Source organism: Pelophylax lessonae (genome assembly GCF_965119305.1).
Source record: "Pelophylax lessonae genome assembly, chromosome: 5".
NCBI classification, from domain to species: Eukaryota; Metazoa; Chordata; class Amphibia; order Anura; family Ranidae; genus Pelophylax; species Pelophylax lessonae.
Window position 1 is genome coordinate 55666691 of NC_138772.1, and position 21498 is coordinate 55688188.

Here is a 21498-nt window from a genome sequence, read left to right on the forward strand (position 1 = left end):
GGTTCTCAAAATGAGTTAAATTCCTACAATGCTTAAAGCATATTGATTAACAAACAACTTTTTCTTTAATTTTTTTTTTTTTTACACACGTCAAATGTTAGTACAGACAAACGCCAAAAAAAAATCCCAATATTTGTCATAAAATATAAAACTTGGGTTTGCATCAAGTTAATAGATATCAACATGTTAAGCCTTCAAATTGCACATGCCTGTGAAATGGTGAAAAACGAAGGTCATTAAAATTGCCCAAAGGCAATAACTGTTAACTGTGAATTATGGTCATAAAAATATTGTTCTTACTCTGTTTGTAGCCATACCTCACATGTTTGGTACAACTACTGTTTACATACATGGGTGCACCCTATGCTTGCACTTTCACACATATATGAGGTGCTTTTACATTTTTTTAAATTACTTTTATTTATTTATTTTTATTTAATGTGTTACTAAACCCACAACAGTAAAATCAGTCTGTATATGCAGGAAGGCATGTTTGTTATACTCACTATGGCACTTAAGGGGTTAATCCTCTGCATTGTGTAAAAAGGCTGTTTGATCCTGTCTCCTCTGATCCTCCCTTTTTTCCATGTCACCTAATCATTCCCTGATAGTACAGAGATCGGGGACAAGCTGCACATACTCAGTTTGGTGTGTATTGATAGAGAGCTTTTTTTTTTTTTTTGGAAGAGTGCATGTGATCAGCACAGGGCCAATAAGCACTGTCAAGACAGAGGGTCAGGGGTCCTGCATCCTCATAGGACAATTATGAGGGAGTGGAAACTCCTCCCACAAGCTTTAACCAGACACTGACAGAAGTCACAAGACTGTTGTAACTGCTGATGAGAAAAGGGATTTAGCAGTTTATATTTAGTAAAAGAATTGCATTTCCAAGTTCTGTGTATGTGGGAGACCAAATATAGTTAATGCAGGGCCCTGGGTTTAGCAACATTTTAATTTTTGCAATAGTAATACAAAGATACTCCCGCGCTATCAATATACAAGATGATAAATAAAACCAACTGCTGCAGACACCGAACAGCCAATCCGTAGCTCCAAACAACGAATACAAAGAATATTGGTGCTGCACTGTCAGCTACCAGCTCATAAACCTCAGACAAACTATCAAGTGCATATAATAGATGAAGAAATAAGAATTAATAATAGCCAGATAGTAATAAATGGAGACAAATATCTCACGTGGGTGTATAAAAAAAAAAAAAAAATGTAACTCAGGGAAGTGGAAAAAATATGGAATTAAAATATATACAGTATATACAGAAATGTGGATATAGAATTACCAGATTGTGGTAGATGGAAGACAAATAGCTTACTGGAAAATATTGAATCAATACATCAGAAAAGAAAAACAGTGATCAATAAACTGCAGTGCTATGTAAGAAAATAAGTCCATACAAGAGGTAAAATCAAGTAACGAAACAAAAAATATAAAAGTCCAATGCATATGGGGATAAGTGCAAGAGAATCCCTTCACCCAGGGAGCAAAAGTGACTGGTGTCTAAACAATCAATGAAGTGACACCTCTGTGTGCTGGCCTCTCACCTTACAGCTGTAAGGTTACAGCATGAATAGATATCCTGCACTATGAAATCCTATGTTTCCCACTACTTCCAGGTATCCTTCTGATGTGGACTCGGCTGATGATTTAATATAGTGGAAGGGCAGCTATCCCATATATGGTGGTACCGCAGGCTCTCCAGATGTGTCCTCAATAATAGTAGTATGTATAGGGAAAAAAGTTAAATTTCATCCACGAGCAGCGAGCTCGTCATCCACCGACACTTTCAGTTTTGCCTATTGCTCAATCCCAATGCGTAGCGTCACGTCCACGTGACTTCATCAGGGGATCAATGAATGTCACGTGAACATCACGTGGACATGACGCTACATGACGGGATTGAGCAATAGGCAAAACCAAAGTGTCGGTGGAGGATAAGCTCGCTGCTCGTGGATGATATGTTTTGAACTACCACTGAAAAAGTGAGTGTTCTTCAATTTGGAAATGGTATTACACTATTTGGAGCTTTTCTTTCCTATACATACCACTATTATTGAGGATACATCTGAAGAGCCTGCGGTACCACCATAGATGGGATATCTGTCCTTCCACTATATATTAAATCATCAGCCGAGTCCACATCAGAAGGATACCTGGAAGTAGTGGGAAACATAGGATTTCATAGTGCAGGATATCTATTCATGCTGTAACCTTACAGCTGTAAGGTGAGAGGCCAGCACACAGAGGTGTCACTTCATTGATTGTTTAGACACCAGTCACTTTTACTCCCTGAGTGAAGGGATTCACTTGCACTCATCCCCATATGCATTGGACTTCTATATTTTGTTTCGTCACTTGATTTTACTTTATGTATGGACTTATTTTCTTATGTAGCACTGCGGTTTATTGATCACTGTTTTTCTTTCTGATGTTTTGAGTCGTTATTTTATAGTAAGCCATTTGTCTTCAGCTACCACGATCTGGCAATTATATATCCACATTCTATTCATTTTGCTCAACATTTTGTGAGCAGATAATCTGTGTTCTCTGCCTGTACACAAGGAGGGGTAATGCATCTTTGTAATGTATTCAAGTTGCCCAGGAATTCAAAGTAAAGATGAGCACACTACAGTATATTTATGGAACATCAACAGTTATCTTTAGTTACAAAGTATCAATATATTTTTCCTTTTCTCTTCTCTATCTAAAATGGGGAAAAAATTTTTTGGCTTAAGATACTGTATATTACAAATGGAACAGAAAAAAAAAAAACATTTCTAAGTGCAGTAAAACCAAGACTTTTTTTGCCCAAAACAATTAAAATCACTTACTGGAGAGAATTTGTAAATCAGCTCATCAGTATTTTAGGATGCCCAGCAGGAGGTTCTCCCTACAGATGTCAAATCGGTATGTCTCCTAGCCAGCCAGCGGTGTGTTGCAGACACCTCTGAAGACCCTCCATGCTGCCCAGAACCAGCGTGAAACGCACTACCCGGATGTGATGTCAGGAGGGGGTGATGAGCATTTTGGAGCATGCACACTGGATCCTTCCTAATAAGCCTGCTATACTAGTCTTACTTCCCTTCTCTTTTTTTGGAGACATCCCGATTGGACACATCTTGGGAGAACCTCCCATTGGGTGTCCTATAATACTGATAAGCCTGTTTACACATTCTCTCCTGTAAGTGTTTTTCATTGTTTTGGGCAATGAAAGTCTTGTTTTTACTGCACTTAGAAGTGCCTTCGCTCTTTTTTTTTCCACTTCCTCTCCTATGGAGTGCTGCTGAGGTGTACTACAGGACACTTGCCTGATGTTCCACTTGCCTTTTATCATAATATAGACTTTGAACTATTGGGCTCTCGGAAGGTCTCTGCCTAGAGCGCCCTGCACCCTACCACTTTCATATTACATTTTGGTAAGAAGGACATTTAGCTTGGCCTGCTAAAACAAGCAGGACTTTAGCAACCAACTAGGTTTTGGCCAATGATTCTGCCAATCATAAGCCACTGAGGCATTCCCGGCCCCATAGCCGCAAGTATTGGTGAAGTTATGGGACGAGGAAAGTCTCGGCAGCTTATGGTGGGCGGTCCGTAGTGACAGCTTCCTGTCAAGATAGCGTATGTTGGTTCGGACTAGTATCTTTCTAGTTTCCTACACCCAATTCCAATATTTATGATCTCATTTACAACCCAATCATGAAAACAAAAAGTCAGCACTAGGAAGAATAGAGGGTGTTTTCCTTCTGGTAAGATAAACAACAGGCTGCCAATAAAACACCTACACCCTAAAGTCTACAAGACAATACTGACCCTCAGCCGTATAACAGGACCCAGTCTGTCCTCTATGTGTGCTTAAAGCAAAAGTTTAATCTGAAATCTCATCAACATGCAAATTCATTTTTTAATGAAACCTTTCTGTTTTCATTAAATACCTTATTTTATTTAGACCCTGCAATGTCATCACTGAGTTTCTGTGCTTTTCTATGCAACCCTAGCAGATCATGGCAGGTATGAGGGTCCAGGTGGGTGCTGCACATCACAGCACCCTGCCTGAGTACTCGGCCCTCATGCCAGCAATATCTTGACAGAAGGTAAAGCGGAACTTCACCCAAAAGGCAAATTCCCCTTGTTTGCATCCTACCCCCCCCCCCCCCTGCCACATCTGACATTTTATTTGGGGGGAGGGGGTAGCGGGTACCTGGTTGACAGGTACCTGCTCCCACTTCCAATCAGATGCATTGCCGTGATCTGAGCCGGAAGTTCGCCCCCCCCCCTCCTTTCCCTGCAAGCTTCTAGGACACATCACAGGTCCCAGAAGACTACGGGACCATTCACTAGGTGCAGCGCAAGTTGCGTATGCACAGTAGGAAACTGGATGTGAAGCCACCAGGCTACACTGCCTGTTTCCCTTACTTGAAATGCCAGCGCTTGAGCCTGCGCCCAAAGCCGATTAAAGAATCGGCCCAGGTGAGGATATTGCTCGATCCCTAGACTGGTAAGTGTCCTTATATTAAAAGTCAGCAGCTACAGTAGCTGCTGACTTTTCATTTTTTTTTTTTAGGGGGCGCTTGGAGATGCTCTTTAAGCAAATATCAAAAGGCATTGATGAGCTAATGTCAGCCTGATACAGTGGGTGCTCCTAGGCAGATTGTATTTGCATGTAAACAAAAACAAGAAATGGCGCACCAGCCTAGCACATTATCCTCAATAAGGCTTTATTAATAACAGATAAAATTATCTACTCACAAACAAATGATGTAAGCCAGCATATCAGATTCAAAATAACAGAGTCCGTCATTGAACAGTTCACAGTCTTAGTTGAAATAACGGCTAATGTGTTTCGAGGCTTCGCCTCTTTATCAGAGCCGGTCTAAGACTAACTAAGACTGTGGACGGACTCTGTTATTCGAATCTGATATGGTGGCTTACATCATTTGTTTGTGAGTAGATAATTCTATCTGTTATTAATAAAGCCTTATTGAGGATAATGCACTAGGCCGATGCACCTTTTTTGTTTTTTGTTTGCAGCCTATTTGTCGACCACCCCGGTCATAGAGGGCAGCAAGGCCTTGCCATTGGGGGTGCCAAATAGGAGTCCCGCGATAGGAGTGATCTGGGAGCCTTGTATATGAGCGCAGGAGTTAGATGCATAGCATCCCAATTTTCTTTTGTATTTGCATGTAGACTGCCCTAGGTAATGCCAACATGTGATGCTGACTCTCCATGATTGAAAGAAATCCAATAAATCAAAGGGCAAGACAGTGTAAAGCTGGCCATACATAGTACACTTTTTCTTATTCATTTTCCTTTAGATTTACCTTCAACTATGTAGTGCAAGGTCCTGCCTGACTGCATACAAATTGAAAGAGTTTAGGTTTAACCTCATATTATATGGTTTGGGTAAATCTAAAGGAAGGCTTAAAGGATTGTACAAGATAATTGTATAATGTATGGCAAGCCTAAGACTTGGGAAGACAGAGCTAGAAGATGCTGCACATTCTCGTACCAAAAACGAGGCAAGTTCTATCTGACTTGCTGCAGCTTGTAATGCACACGGTGAGAAGCTCATCAGAGAAAGCAATTTCAGTAAAGGGAAGAAGCCAGAAAAACAGTTCAAGATGGAAGATAAGGCTGGAATTCAAATTTAAAGCGGAGTAAGAACAGATTTTAAGGGGAAAAATGAGATGCAAATGTAAAAACATAAAACGAGATTTTTCTGCACTATTACTTTTCAATTTGGAATTTCCCCTGCCAATGATTATTTTCTGACACTAGATGCCCCGTCTTTCCGGGTGAGTGAAGGCCAGCATCATTCAACCCATTGTCTCTGAGCCAGCAATGTCATTGACCAGCCCCCTGGGAAGGCATCATCACACAACTTGTGCTCAAAGTAATTCTGCACTGAACGGAGTTCACACATCTTTACAAGAGCGCCATTCTGGGCAGGAGTAAGGGCCATCCATGGCTGTTGCTAAACAAGTGGAAGACATCACTGAATGACTTTAAACCAGGGGTCTCAAACTGGTGGCCCTCCAGCTGTTGCAGAATTACAATTCCCATGAGGCATTGCAAGGCTGGCAGTTACAAGCATGACTCCCATAGGCAGAGGCATAATGGGACTAGTAGTTCTGCAACAGCTGGAGGGCTGCCAGTTTGAGACTCCTGCCTTAAACTAGAAAGGCCCTGCTCACACCTGAGCGTTTTTCAGTTCATAAAACGCTAATCTCTGAAAATCCAAAATGCCCAACAAGCAAAATCCCATTCATTTCAATGGCCCCTGTTCACATCTGAGTGTTTTGTCCCCTGAAGCAAAACGCCTAAAGCTCAAAAAATGAGCTTATTTTTGGGCTGATTACCAGCGTTTTTGTTAGATGTCAATGCCTGCCTCCAAAAACGCCTGAAAAAAACACCTGAAAACAATACGCTCAGGTGTGAATGGAGCCTAAATGTGTAGTTTAGGGTGTGCTGCAGGACTCAGGGAGGGGAGCAAGGGGAGAGCAACTGCACAAAGATTCTCTATCTAGAGCAGTGATGGCGAACCTTGGCACCCCAGATGTTTTGGAACTACATTTCCCATGATGCTCATGCAGTGTATCTTAGCCTCATGGGAAATATAGTTTCAAAACATCTGGGGTGCCAAGGTTCACCATCACTGATTTAGAAAAACCCACAGGCATTAGATCGCTGTATGATGGTATGCCATGCCCAATGATATATAAAAGCATGCTCATATCCTGATTGTTAAATTACAGTACACTAAATGAACAATTACACTTACTAGCAACTGTTGTTCTTGAACAGCAGCTAGAAATGGGATTCTCGAGCTACACAGCTGTATGACTGTATACTGTATGCACCGTGCTGCTGTGCAGTGACATTAATGAAGTGTCACTTTATAAACTTCAAATAAAGTGGACACAAAAAAAAGGAACTCCGTAATGCACTAAAAATGGGCATCACCTCGCCCCCTACCGCCGGCTCATTGCAGCCAAAACGGATGGCTTCCCACTTTTTAAACTGCTGTGGTTTAGTGGGCAGGCAGTGTGAACGGGCCCAAACTAAATGAACCTAGTTTGCTAAAGAATTGTGAATTAAAGCACTTCCATCTATTTACAATTGAACATTTTGATCTTTTTTTCATCTTTTTGTTACAGATCAACCCTGCGATCTCCTTCAGTCACTCCCTGACTACTTGCACTCCAGAAATTGCTGCATGGCTTTTCAAGGGCGGGTTTCCTGGCCGTGACAACAGTGAGAACATGTGATTGGGTGACCACGCAGGGGAATATTTGAGAGACAGGTACAGGAAATTATCATCACCTTACAACAGTAGGTGCTAGCACGAGGACCTTTAGGACAGAATCAGTAGCAGGGATAAGCTTGGGCGTGTTCAAGTTCATACGAGCCCGATCCCGCCAGGAAGCCAACACTGCACTCCACTAATCACAGGCAGTGAGACATTTCCCGATCTGCAGTTGCATAGACCAGGAAATATCACACTGCCTGTGATTAGCGGAGTGCAGTGTCGGCTTCCTGGCGGGATCGGGCATGTAGCAACTCGAACACACCTGAGTTCATCTCCAATCAGTAGGTATTCTTTTAATGAAAGCTCTAAATTTAAAACAATTTTTGAAATTCCATTGATACATTAAAGCCTATATAAGATTTTAGTGATTTGTATATCCTAAAGCCCGTACACACGAGTAGAAATTCGGCCGGGAAAATTTGTCCGACGTCCGATCTGCCGATTTTCGGCTTGTTAGTATGGTGCATCCGACAACCGACTCCGACTTTTCGGCCGAAAAAATCCTGGTGTGCAGGCATTAAAATTTTTGTCCTCTTTCAAAACATGGCCGATTTTCATCTCATTAGTACAGATTTTGACGGGGAAAAAATCTTATGAGCAAGACTAGGCATGCTCAGAGATGAAAGAACACATAGAAAGCAATCCATCATGACATCACTTCTGAAGTAGAATTCTGTCGTACGGGAAAATTCGTGTGCAGTCTAGAGCACATTCCAAGCAACAGACACCACTCTGGACAAAAGACGGACGACCGGTCGGCGGAAATTCGTTGCGTGTGTACGGGGCTTAAGACCTTGGCTGATGGTGTGCAATGGCATTGGGGCATGGAATGAAATAGTATGAGCTGATAGCATGTTTAAAGTGGTTGTAAAGGCAAAAGGTTTTCACTCTAATGGATTCTCTGCATCAAAGTAGAAAACACTTGAGGTGCAACACCCCCCTTAGCCCCAAATATTTATCTGAGCCCGATCTCGATTCAGAGCTGTGCCAAGAGGAGCATAGCTGCTCTCTCTCCCTCCTAGTAAGAGTAGCGGGAGCCGTTGGCTCCTGCAGCTGTCAATAAAATACAGTAATTCGCGAGTGGGGAGTGGGGCGGAAACGCGCAGTGTGTGCAGATAGATAGATCCGAACTGCATGAGTAAGTGGCTTGTTGGGCGGGACACTCTAAAGCAGGAGGACCCAGGAACGCTGGCAGGGGATCCCAGGAGAGGATTAGGGCTTCTCTATGCAAAACCACTTTACAGAGAGCAAAGTAAGTGAAACGTTTGTTATTTTAGAAAGAAATAAAAAATCCCGTTAACATGACTTTAGGGTTTGCCTTATGAGATGAATTGCTTAGAAATGCTCTTTTAGGTATAAGCTACAGCCTAAAAACATGAAATACCCATGAAAACAAAACTTTGTCTTATTAAAGCATTCCTTGGTTTTGAGCCGGTTCCTTGCTCTTTTCATCTATTATAGCGCCCTTTTCTGTACATACAATACAGCAGGTGGCTTCTTTACTTAATGCAAAGCAAACACTATGATGTCACATCCTTGTCTTCTCACAGCAGGTCCTGTCAGGACTCTTGGTGTTCCTTTTCCATGTTTACCTACCGAATGTTTTCATCTGTGATCATTTACACTGTGCACTTGTTAGATACATAAAGGTACAAATTCGGGAGCTGTGCACACAACGCGCTCATAATCCATGTAATCTTTACTTCCCTTCATGTTCTCTCCCAATAAATAAACAAACGAAGGAAAAAAAAAGTTTAAAAGGATTAGACTGAATGAATCCTTGGGAAATGCAATACATCAGTAATTTAAAAAAAATATATAAATAAAAATTAAAAAAAGCTGCTCAACACTGATATTTCACTTTCAGATAGAGGCCAATGGTATAAACTATCTTCCGGCTTACAGTTCTAAGCCAGTGAGGTCCCCTGTTGAAATTTCTTGATCACTTTACAAATTGCTTTAACCACTTGCCCACCAGCCAACGCAGTTACAGTGCCTTGTGAAAGTATTTGGCCCCCTTGAACTTTGCGACCTTTTGCCACATTTCAGGCTTCAAACATAAAGATATAAAACTGTAATTTTTTTGTGAAGAATCAACAACAGGTGGGACACAATCATGAAGTGGAATGAAATTTATTGGATATTTCAAACTTTGCTAACAAATAAAAAACAGAAAAATTGGGCGTGCAAAATTATTCAGCCCCTTTACTTTCAGTGCAGCAAACTCTCTCCAGAAGTTCAGAGGATCTCTGAATGATTCAATGTTGACCTAAATGACTAATGATGATAAATAGAATCCACCTGTGTGTAATCAAGTCTCCGTATAAATGCACCTGCACTGTGATAGTCTCAGAGGTCCGTTTAAAGCACAGAGAGCATCATGAAAAACAAGGAACACACCAGACAGGTCCGAGATACTGTTGTGGAGATGTTTAAAGCCGGATTTGGATACAAAAAGATTTCCCAAGCTTTAAACATCCCAAGGAGCACTGTGCAAGCGATAATATTGAAATGGAAGGAGTATCAGACCACTGCAAATCTACGAAGACCTGGCCGTCCCTCTAAACTTTCAGCTCATACAAGGAGAAGACTGATCAGAGATGCAGCCAAGAGGCCCATGATTACTCTGGATGAACTGCAGAGATCTATAGCTGAGGTGGGAGACTCTGTCCATAGGACAACAATCAGTCGTATACTGCACAAATCTGGCCTTTATGGAAGAGTGGCAAGAAGAAAGCCATTTCTTAAAGATATCCATAAAAAGTGTAGTTTAAAGTTTGCCACAAGCCACCTGGGAGACACCAAACATGTGGAAGAAGGTGCTCTGGTCAGATGAAACCAAAATCAAACTTTTTGGCAACAATGCAAAACGTTATGTTTGGCGTAAAAGCAACACAGCTCATCACCCTGAACACCCCATCCCCTCTGTCAAACATGGTGGTGGCAGCAACATGGTTTGGACCTGCTTTTCTTCAGCAGGGACAGGGAAGATGGTTAAAATTGATGGGAAGATGGATGGAGCCAAATGCAGGACCATTCTGGAAGAAAACCTGATGGAGTCTGCAAAAGACCTGAGACTGGGACGGAGATTTGTCTTCCAACAAGACAATGATCCAAAACATAAAGCAAAATCTACAATGGAATGGTTCACAAATAAACATATCCAGGTGTTAGAATGGCCAAGTCAAAGTCCAGACCTGAATCCAATCGAGAATCTGTGGAAAGAACTGAAAACTGCTGTTCACAAACGCTCTCCATCCAACCTCACTGAGCTCGAGTTGTTTTGCAAGGAGGAATGGGCAAAAATGTCAGTCTCTCCATGTGCAAAACTGATAGAGACATACCCCAAGCGACTTATAGCTGTAATCGCAGCAAAAGGTGGCGCTACAAAGTATTAACTTAAGGGGGCTGAATAATTTTGCACGCCCAATTTTTCAGTTTTTTATTTGTTAAAAAAGTTTGAAATATCCAATAAATTTTGTTCCACTTCATGATTGTGTCCCACTTGTTGTTGATTCTTCACAAAAAATTACAGTTTTATATCTTTATGTTTGAAGCCTGAAATGTGGCAAAAGGTCGAAAAGTTCAAGGGGGCCGAATACTTTCGCAAAGCACTGTATAAGGCGGCAGGTTCCCGCGAATCGTCGTACCTGTACTACGGTCCGCGGGAGTGATTCTGGGGGCGCGCGCGCTCACTCGCCAGAGGGGAAGCCGATCCACGGGCCCGCGATCGCTCCCCGTGAAGAGAGAACGGCGGTCTGCTGTTGTAAACTCAGCAGACCGTTGTGCTCTCTGGAATCAATGCAGAGCTCCTGTGTTCCTCCTATTTAGGAACACAGGTCTCTGTATTGATTTCACAATCCCATCCCCCCACAGTTAGAAAACACACCCTAGGCTCACACTTAACCCATTGATCGCCCCTGGGGTAACCCCTTCCCTACCAGTGTCATTATTATAGTAACAGTGCATATTTGTAGCACCGATTACTATAGTAATGTCACTGGTCCCCCCAAAAGTGTCAAAAATGTCAGTGAGGGGTCCGAACTGTCCACCACAATGTCGCAGTCCCACTAAAAATCGCTGATCGCCGCCATTACTATGAATAATAATAAATAAATAAATATAAATTACATAAATCTTTCCCCTAGTTTGTAGATGCGATAACTTTTGCACAAACCAATCAAAATACGCTTATTGGGATTTTTTCTTCACCAAAAATATGTAGCAGAATACAAATTGGCCTAAAATTATGAAAAAACTTGATTTTATCATTTTTAATATTTTTTTGGAAATGTTATATAGCAGAAAGTGAAAAATATTTTTTTTTTTTTAGAATTGTCGCTCTTTTTATGTTTATAGTGCAAAAAAAAAAAAAAATTACACAGGTGATCAAATACCACCAAAAGAAAGCTTTATTTGTGGGAAAAACATAGGACATCAATTTTATTTGGGTACAGCGTCGCATGACCCCACAAATGTCCGTTAAAGTAACGCAGGGCCGAATCGCAAAAAATGTCCTGGTCATTAAGGGGGGAAATCTTCTGGTCCAGAAATGATTAAATTGAACTGGAAAGAGGATGGGCAGAGCTGAGAACTTGAGTGCAAGAAACTTGGGAGTCCCTAAAAATTTAGTTTAAACGTTTTTTTTTCCCCCCTTATTCAGCACAGGGGGCGGGTACTTACCATCAGTGAGAAGTGTCCCTTGTGCTGATGGCTTCTTTCTTAGTTGAAATCTTTAGTCCTCAGCCCCTTAACCCCCATGCCCTGGCAGCACCAGGAGATTACCTTTGCGGCTGTGTGGACAGACTGCTGGACCTGTCATAGGCACTTGGTGAGTGTGCCAACTATGCCCACCCTTTCCGCCCTCCTCCCCCATTCACGGAAGTTGTACTAAATACCAATAGTCCCTTATGCTAAAAAAAAAATAACTAGACTTACGCTTTAAATATGCATTGATACTTTGAACTACTGCCATAAAATGAATAGTATAATGGCAGTAAGGCTGGGTTCACACTAATGCAATTGCAGACATTGCATGTAACCTGCACGGCATTCCTGTGCACATCACATGCAATGTTTGTGCAGTCCGAATTCAGCCAAATCGCATTCCATTCGCACCAAAATGGTGCAGGACCCTTTTTCTTGTCCGCACTAGAAACGCATCGCAAGGGAGTTCAGACCCATGTGATCTGATTTAACAGTTTACACTGCGTTTAGAGAAACAATTTGGGGGTGTCATTAACTTTATATTGACACTTGCAGAGGTTTGCAGAGCGCAGTGTGAACTGCCTGCGATTCTAAAGTGGTACGGGAACCCTCACAGATATTGCTGTGGTTCCCGAATCGCACCAGAGTGAACCTAGCCTTATACATGAATAATGACAACTATAATTCGATCTCTGCTGCAGTATGCTTTTCTTAGGGCCCATCCACACTGCAGCTCAGTTTCTTTCACAAACCCTTCCTCCGACTCATTTTTTCTAATATTTTGTGCGTTTGAGGTTTTTTTCTTTTTTGCAATTTTTCGCATTTGATGTTTTTTTTTTTTTTTCTACCTGTAAGGGCTCATGTACACTGCATCTCTAGGTAGCTCAAAGAAGCGACTCCTACAGGCGTCTTTGCTTTTTTGAGCTCTAATTTTTTTCTGCCTGGAAACTCCCCCCTCTTGTTAGCCAATGTGCCTGTGCACACTATGGCTTTTTCAGGAGTTTCAGAACCGAAACCCCACCAAAATCACGTTTTTGAGAGGAGCTTTCTAGCAGAAAAGATGCCTAGGTATCCAAAATTGCACGAATAAGCTCGAAAACGAACCAAAAAAAAAAAAAAAAAAAGGGAAAAATTAACTCAGGGCAGGGTTTGTGAAAAAAAAAAAAAAAGAAAAAACATGCTAAAAAAAAATGGGCAAAAAGAGCTTCAAGTTTTTAGGCAATAAAAGCTCAAATGTCTGTAAAAGCAGAGCTGCAGTGTGCATGAGCCGCCCTAACAGCATATGCCTGTAAACTCCTGAAAAAGCCATATTGTGCAAAGACGCATTGGTTAACATGGAGGGGAGTTTCTAGGCAGAAAAAATGAGAGCTCAAAAAAGCTCAAAAGCCCGTAGAAGTTGCTTAGAGCCAAACTTACAGATTACATGGTTACATTAATTTTAGTTTAATGGAATTTATTTTAGCTCATTTTTATTAGTTTGCAGTAATATGATAAACGTTGTTAAACCAAGACTCCAGGAGTGCAATGACCCTATTCCATCTAAAGAAGTGCTCTGGGTTGAAGAGATTGTAACCCTAAAAAAAAAAAAAAATAAAAAAAAAAGATCCTGTTACTTTAAGGCATGTTTAACCACAAAGTGCCTGTGTGGTGTCTTTTCTCCGATTGTAAAAAACCTGGTTGATCCTGCCTGTTGCTGTGTCCCCCTTAGTGTGCTGACCACGGTAATCATGGCTGCTGATCCATGACAGCGCGGTCAGTTTACGTGCCTCCATCATCCCGCTGCTCTCCCCCTCCCTCTGGGTCACTTCCTAGTGTGTGAGTTGATAAAAAAAAAAAAAGGGCCCCCCTCCTGCTACTATTTGGCGCAGCAGTAAAATTACTGAGTCCAATTACTGCCAATAATAGAATATATTACACAATATCTCAGTTTTTTTTAAAATTCGGCAGCTAAATATCTTTTTCCCATTGCCGATGTACGGTCACGTGACTGCCTGGCTGACATCAGAAGGAAATCTCAGCCCCTCCCACTGTAAACTTTTGATCGGGGAGGAGAGCGGAGGAGGGGGGGTCACGTGACGGCACATCGGCGATGTCAAAAAGGTATTTAGCTGCTGATTTTTCAAAAAACAGACACTGTGTAGTATATCTTCTTATTACAGAGGGGCTGGCAGGAATTGGGATCAGTAACTTTACAACCACTTTAAGTTGGCTATGCACTGGTTGAATTTTAGCAGATTCCTGCTATCTTGGTCTAAATCCAAACAACGTATGGCCCTTCCAGTACAGCTTCATTTATAAAAAATCGATTGTTAAATTAACTTTTTTTTATTTTAAGAAGCCTGTCACAAAATGTCACCCGGACAACTCCTGCATCCAGTCAGATGCGGGCAGTGTTCAATTATTCTGACAGCTACCAAACATTGCCTAGCAGCAGGGGGGCATTTGTCTAACTGTGGTGCCTGTGTGGATGGCGGTGTGTGCACCTGTTGGTTGCCTGTGTGGATGGCGGTGTGTGCACCTGTTGGTTGCCTGTGTGGATGGCGGTGTGTGCACCTGTTGGTTGCCTGTGTGGATGGCGGTGTGTGCACCTGTTGGTTGCCTGTGTGGATGGCGGTGTGTGCACCTGTTGGTTGCCTGTGTGGATGGCGGTGTGTGCACCTGTTGGTTGCCTGTGTGGATGGCCTTGTGTGCACCTGTTGGTTGCCTGTGTGGATGGCCTTGTGTGAACCTGTTAGTTGCCTGTGTGGATGGCGGTGTGTGCACCTGTTGGTTGCCTGTGTGAATGGCGGTGTGTGCACCTGTTGGTTGCCTGTGTGAATGGCGGTGTGTGCACCTGTTGGTTGCCTGTGTGAATGGCGGTGTGTGCACCTGTTGGTTGCCTGTGTGGATGGCGGTGTGTGCACCTGTTGGTTGCCTGTGTGGATGGCGGTGTGTGCACCTGTTGGTTGCCTGTGTGGATGGCGGTGTGTGCACCTGTTGGTTGCCTGTGTGGATGGCAGTGTGTGCACCTGTTGGTTGCCTGTGTGAATGGCGGTGTGTGCACCTGTTGGTTGCCTGTGTGGATGGCGGTGTGTGCACCTGTTGGTTGCCTGTGTGGATGGCGGTGTGTGCACCTGTTGGTTGCCTGTGTGGATGGCCTTGTGTGCACCTGTTGGTTGCCTGTGTGGATGGCCTTGTGTGCACCGGTTGGTTGCCTGTGTGGATGGCGGTGTGTGCACCTGTTGGTTGCCTGTGTGGATGGCGGTGTGTGCACCTGTTAGTTGCCTGTGTGGATGGCGGTGTGTGCACCTGTTAGTTGCCTGTGTGGATGGCGTGTGTGCACCTGTTAGTTGCCTGTGTGGATGGCGGTGTGTGCACCTGTTAGTTACCTGTGTGGATGGCGGTGTGTGCACCTGTTGCCTGTGTGGATGGCGGTGTGTGCACCTGTTGGTTGCCTGTGTGGATGGCGGTGTGTGCACCTGTTGGTTGCCTGTGTGAATGGCGGTGTGTGCACCTGTTGGTTGCCTGTGTGGATGGCGGTGTGTGCACTTGTTGGTTGCCTGTGTGGATGGCAGTGTGTGCACCTGTTGGTTGCCTGTGTGGATGGCAGTGTGTGCACCTGTTAGTTGCCTGTGTGGATGGCGGTGTGTGAACCTGCTGGTTGCCTGTGTGGATGGCGGTGTGTGAACCTGCTGGTTGCCTGTGTGGATGGCGGTGTGTGCACCTGTTGGTTGCCTGTGTGGATGGCGGTGTGTGAACCTGCTGGTTGCCTGTGTGGATGGCGGTGTGTGCACCTGTTGGTTGCCTGTGTGGATGGCGGTGTGTGCACCTGTTAGTTGCCTGTGTGGATGGCAGTGTGTGCACCTGTTAGTTGCCTGTGTGGATGGCGGTGTGTGAACCTGCTGGTTGCCTGTGTGGATGGCGGTGTGTGCACCTGTTGGTTGCCTGTGTGGATGGCGGTGTGTGAACCTGCTGGTTGCCTGTGTGGATGGCGGTGTGTGCACCTGTTGGTTGCCTGTGTGGATGGCGGTGTGTGCACCTGTTGGTTGCCTGTATGGATGGCGGTGTGTGCACCCCTGTTGGTTGCCTGTGTGGATGGCGGTGTGTGCACCCCTGTTGGTTGCCTGTGTGGATGGCAGTGTGTGCACCTGTTGGTTGCCTGTGTGGATGGCGGTGTGTGCACCCCTGTTGGTTGCCTGTGTGGATGGCAGTGTGCACCCCTGTTGGTTGCCTGTGTGGATGGCGGTGTGTGCACCCCTGTTGGTTGCCTGTGTGGATGGCGGTGTGTGCACCTGTTGGTTGCCTGTGTGGATGGCGGTGTGTGCGCCTGTGTGGATGGCCGTGTGTGCACCTGTTGGTTGCCTGTGTGGATGGCCAGCTTTAGTGACAGGTCACTCAGGAATTCTGTGCTGTGTTGCACACCTTTCATGAGATTACAGGTTGACTTTAGGGGCTAAGGGCAATGCAGGCTGTTTTGATTTCAATGATTCTTATTAGGTCTATAGCGACTATTATTGGTTTTATATGTCCACTCCCTAATGCATACTATAGACACTATGGGGTTTATTTACGAAAGGCAAATCCACTGTGCTCTGCAAGTGCACTCGCTGTAGATCTGAGGGGGACATGCAAGGAAAATAAAAAACAGCATTTTTGCTTGCACATGATTGGATGATAGAAATCAGCAGATCTTCCATTAAGATCTACAGCAACTGCACTTCCAAGTGCACTTACAGTGCACAGTGGATTTGCCTTTAGTAAATCATCCCTATGACCTTGATTCACCGAGCTTAGGCATGCTAAAGTGGGTGTGAAGTTTATTATTGCATGCCATCTGACCATGTCTTAAAGGGACTCTTTTGCTTACTAAACTAACAAAAAATAAAGAAGTACCAGTGAAAGAATGTGTCCTGCTGCCAGTAATGCCAAATATCATTCTGTGAAAGAGCAACCGTTGCCCTTTCACAATGGTTGAAATTGTAGTTTAGATTGGTGGGCAGTGAGAAAGGTAAGCACTAATTAAAGTGTTACTTAACCCAGAACCTGCATTCACTATATCTGGTCTCCCACAGTACACAGAACATGGAAATGCAATTATTTTAGTAAATATAAACTGCTAAATACCTTTTCTCATCAGCAGTATATAGCAGCCTTGCGACTTCTATCAGTTCCAAGTAAAGTTTGTAGAAGTCGTCATTCTAGCCTGACCCTCTGTCTGGACAGTGCTGATTGGCCCTGCGCTGATCACATGCACTCTCCCAAGAAAAAAAAGAAAAACTCTCCTGCAATACACACCAAACTGAGCATGTGCAGCCTGACTCCTAATACCCTGTTCTATCACGAGATAGATTGGGGTCAGTTAAAAAAAAGAGGAGGATCAGAGAGACAGGATCAAACAGTTTTTATACGCAATGCAGGGGATTAACCCCTTAGGTTCCACAGTGAGTATAACAAGCATGCTTTACTGCATATACACACTGATTTTACTGTTGTGGGATAAGTAACACTTTAACTTTGTTTTTCCATAGGTACAGTACTTCTTTGTTTAATTCTCTTAACTTCCCAATCCAACTGCTTAGTTATTAGAGGTACTTTTTGTTGTACATAAGTAATAATGCATAGATCTAAAAGCCTTACAGATCCTCTGATCAGCATACTTCTGAAGGACAGAAAGGGAAATACTCTTATCTGGAGAGGCACTCTGCCCACAGATGTTGTTCGAAGAACAGCCAGTAAAATATTGTTTGAATGAAGAAGCAAGCAAACACCTGAGACTGAGGCAATTGCACATCTGCTGGCTGCACACTTGGACCAGTAGCGCACCCTTCATGGTCCACAGCAATGGAGTCAGAACTGTTAAACTGGAAATCAACCAAATAAACTGAAGAGTGAGTACATATATAGTTGGCTTGGACTTTGCTTTTTGCCTGCTTACGCCTTGTCATTCCAAGGGCCTGGGCATCCCTCTGGCTGGGTGCCCTTCATGACTTCCGAATACATTGTTCTAATCAATCATTAGACGTACATAAGGATAGGCACTGAATAATCATTTAGAAAATTGGAGTCAATTCTCTTAAAGCAAAACAACGACATACAGATTACAGTCATTCCAGAGGATTACACGGGGTGGACACTTTCACTAATTATAGGGTACATAGGAGTGTTTCTCAGATCACAATCTCAAATTAAACACCAAGACTGACAACTCCAGGCAGACGACTGATTTCACAGGTGGATAACATAGGTGAGCTAAAATATTTGTAAAGAAATGCACATATACTATATGGGCAGAAGTTTGTGGATACTCCTTCGAATAATTGTGATTCCAGTAAACGGTACGGTTAAAGCCCAACTTTGGGCTTCACTTTCCTCCTCCCCTACCCTGAAGTTTGCTTAGCCTGTTTTTTTTTTACACAATTTTTATACTTACCTTCGCCACAGGTCAGTCATATCAATGTGCAGGGTCCTCTTCCACTTTTTCAAGCACTGGGTATTCTTTACGGATACAGAGGTTCCGTAAAGTAAATTGTGAATGAAGGGCTTCATAGAGACGTAAATGATGCCCAGTCTCAGAATGCAGAGATTCTATGGAGAAGAGGCACGGCTCTGGACTGAAGGGGAGTACTGCCTACCTAAGCTATTTTTTTTGGATAGGTTGGGAGACATTTCTTAGGCCACAGTCAAGCATTCATGCTACAGCATTTTAGACAGCCATGCATTTTAACTTTATGGTAATAGATTGATGAAGGCCCTTTTCTGTTCCAGCATGACTCTACCCCTCCCCTGTGTACAAAGCCAGCTGCATAAAGACATGGTATAATGAGTTTGGTGTGGAGAAACTTGAGTGGCCTGCACAGAGCCCTGAACTCAACCCTACTGAACACCTTTGTGATCTACTGAAATGCCAGCCAGGTGTACTCATCCAACTTCACTGCTGGTTTTCAAAAATGCCCCTTAGGTTAAATGGGTACAAATCCCCAAAGACACTTGTAGAAAGAGTGGAGGATGTTTTGAAGGCCGGTTCACACCACGTTGTTCAGTGTGTTTTTTTTCTGCATCAGAAATGCATAGATATATGGTTTCCAATGGCATAGTTCACACCAGTGCAGTCAGCTCCAGTAAGTTCCAGTTCCAGAAAAAAAGTAGAACGTGCTGCATTTTCTCTGCACTGAACTTTACTAGAACGCGGCAAAATGCATCAAAAAAGCACTGGAATGCACCAGAACGCACATGTCCTCATTTAAAGTGAAAAAAAGGAGGAAAAAAATGCACTGGAAATCAAAAACGCACACGCAGAAATGCATCCAGAATGGATCCGGACTGCATTTCTATGGTATTTACTGGCCCTTACTGTAAATGGGGTAGAGGGTGGTGTTCCGTGAGAATTACCTACCCGTGAGAAAAACCTACCCTCGTCACTTCCGGCGCACGGCAGTCTGTGTAACGCGAGCAGTTACATTAAAACAGCTGTGCTGCACTATGAGTCATCTCCGCTCCTGTCCCGGTCACTACCCTGCTCTCGGATAGTAAATATAAAAGCGGCGGCGGCTGTATGAAAATATAAATCACGGAGCCGCCAGCCGCTTTTATATTTACTAGCCAAGATCAGGGAAGTGACCGGGACAGGTGCGGAGATGAGTGATAGTGCAGCACAGCTGTTTTATGTCACCGCCGCGTCGGTAGGTTTTTTTCACGGACACCGAGATCGTTTCAGACTAGTGCGCACTAGTCTGATCCTCAGCTCTTCCATTAGGTATCCGGGCTGTGAGCATGCGCAGTGCTGCGCTGCTCAGCTGTTCCTGGCAGGAAGTGACGTGGGTAGGTTTTTCTCACGGGGTAGGTAATTCTCACGTTACAGGTGGCCTAATCCATATCAACGCCCATAGTTTTGGAATGGGATGGCCAACAAGCTCATATAGGTGTGATGGTCAGGTGTCCACAAATTTTAGGCCTTATAGTGTACCTGTGTAGCAACAGATGCTGTGCTGTGTGCAAACCATAAAGTGATCTTCTGAGAGCCTGAAAATCTGCATTCTCGAGTCACTGCGTGACTCTTGCCAGATCTTGGGCTGCTAATGACATCAACACCCAGCTTGATCCATTTTCCTCCAAAGAACCTCCCCTAACATCCCATCATCCTAAAGAGAAACCCTGAGCGGAAGCTGGCAAGTGGGAACATAAAAGCACATTTTAGCTAATGAAGCTAGCTCAATATTGTAAAAGAATGATTTCAGCATTTTAGAAGGAATATTTGAGTAAAAGAGACGTGCATAACTTCAATTTTTCTTTAATTAGTTTCTACTTTATTTTACTACTTATTATTTTGTGACTCCTTATGTTACCTTATAATTAATTCTGACCTTTTGTATGACAGTGTTAACACAGCTAACTGCTATAGTGCAGAGAACAGGAGGCTTTTATTTCTGTGTGGCCACTCTTTACAGTCAATATGCATTGATCCGTGGTCTGTGGACCTTCGGACCTCCCCGGTGCTGGGGCAGGTGTATTAAGGTCCCCCCACTTCTACTTATCAATCTTACGACTCCAGATGCACCATTTCTACTCCCTTCCATGTGGAAGCTAGATAGGTATACCGCTAACATTTATATTATACTGTAATATATATATATATACCGTATATATTTACTTTATTTATTTATAAATATATTTCTTTTCTACTGTTTTTTGTGTACTATTGTATAGTAACTTAAGTGCTTTGAATTAATGGTGTACATGTAAAAAGATTTATAAAGATTAATATATTGTATAATTACATCTCCCAGTATTGACCAGGATCTCCTAAAGAAGCTACAAGCGAAACGCGTAGCGATCCTGCCATTTTTGGTGATACACGTGGAACCTAGAGAATCTCATCTCGTATTACATGTTATTTATATACAATACGGGTATTTTCATTAGCCTCGCCCTTGTGTTGTAGGAGAGAGCCTGTTATATATTGCATATCATGAGGAGATATTGCATCCATTTTTGTATTGATTTTATAAAACCTTTTAATGATGTCTAAATAAAATGTTCTTTAAACACTTGAGTCTATTTCTCCCGAGGTTATGAGTGGCTAACTTTAAAGTCCCAATTCCTTTTTCTATTCTGCATTTTAGACAATATGCATTAGCTAAGGATTTCTGAAGCAGGGGAAAAAAAAAAAAAAAACCCATAACTCCCATTATTATGCAGAAGGGGTTTCTCTGTATTTCTCAAGCCAGTCAGCAAGAAAGTGTAGAAATAGACTGATAACATCTTTCCAGTGCAGCTGCTAAATTGCATAATATCTGCTCTTTCAGGTTTTAGCATCAAATATATATTTAGTGATTTTAGCAGCTACTCATTTTCTTATTTAAAGTGTATGATGCACTGGGCGCCCGCATGTTTTGTTCTGCTCCATCTGAAGATACTGTCGCTTATGCAGAGGAAGCTGGGAGTTTACAATGCATGTCAAAGCAAACTTAAGATAACACTGCTCTATCCTCTT

At 43.1% G+C, this 21498-nt stretch overlaps 1 protein-coding gene across 1 annotated transcript in view; it reads right to left on the reverse strand.

The window, feature by feature from the left end:
* AKAP9 (A-kinase anchoring protein 9) overlaps positions 1–21498 on the reverse strand; it is a gene marked incomplete at its 5' end in the record, with an annotated part of 407878 nt that overhangs the window by 117237 nt on the left and 269143 nt on the right.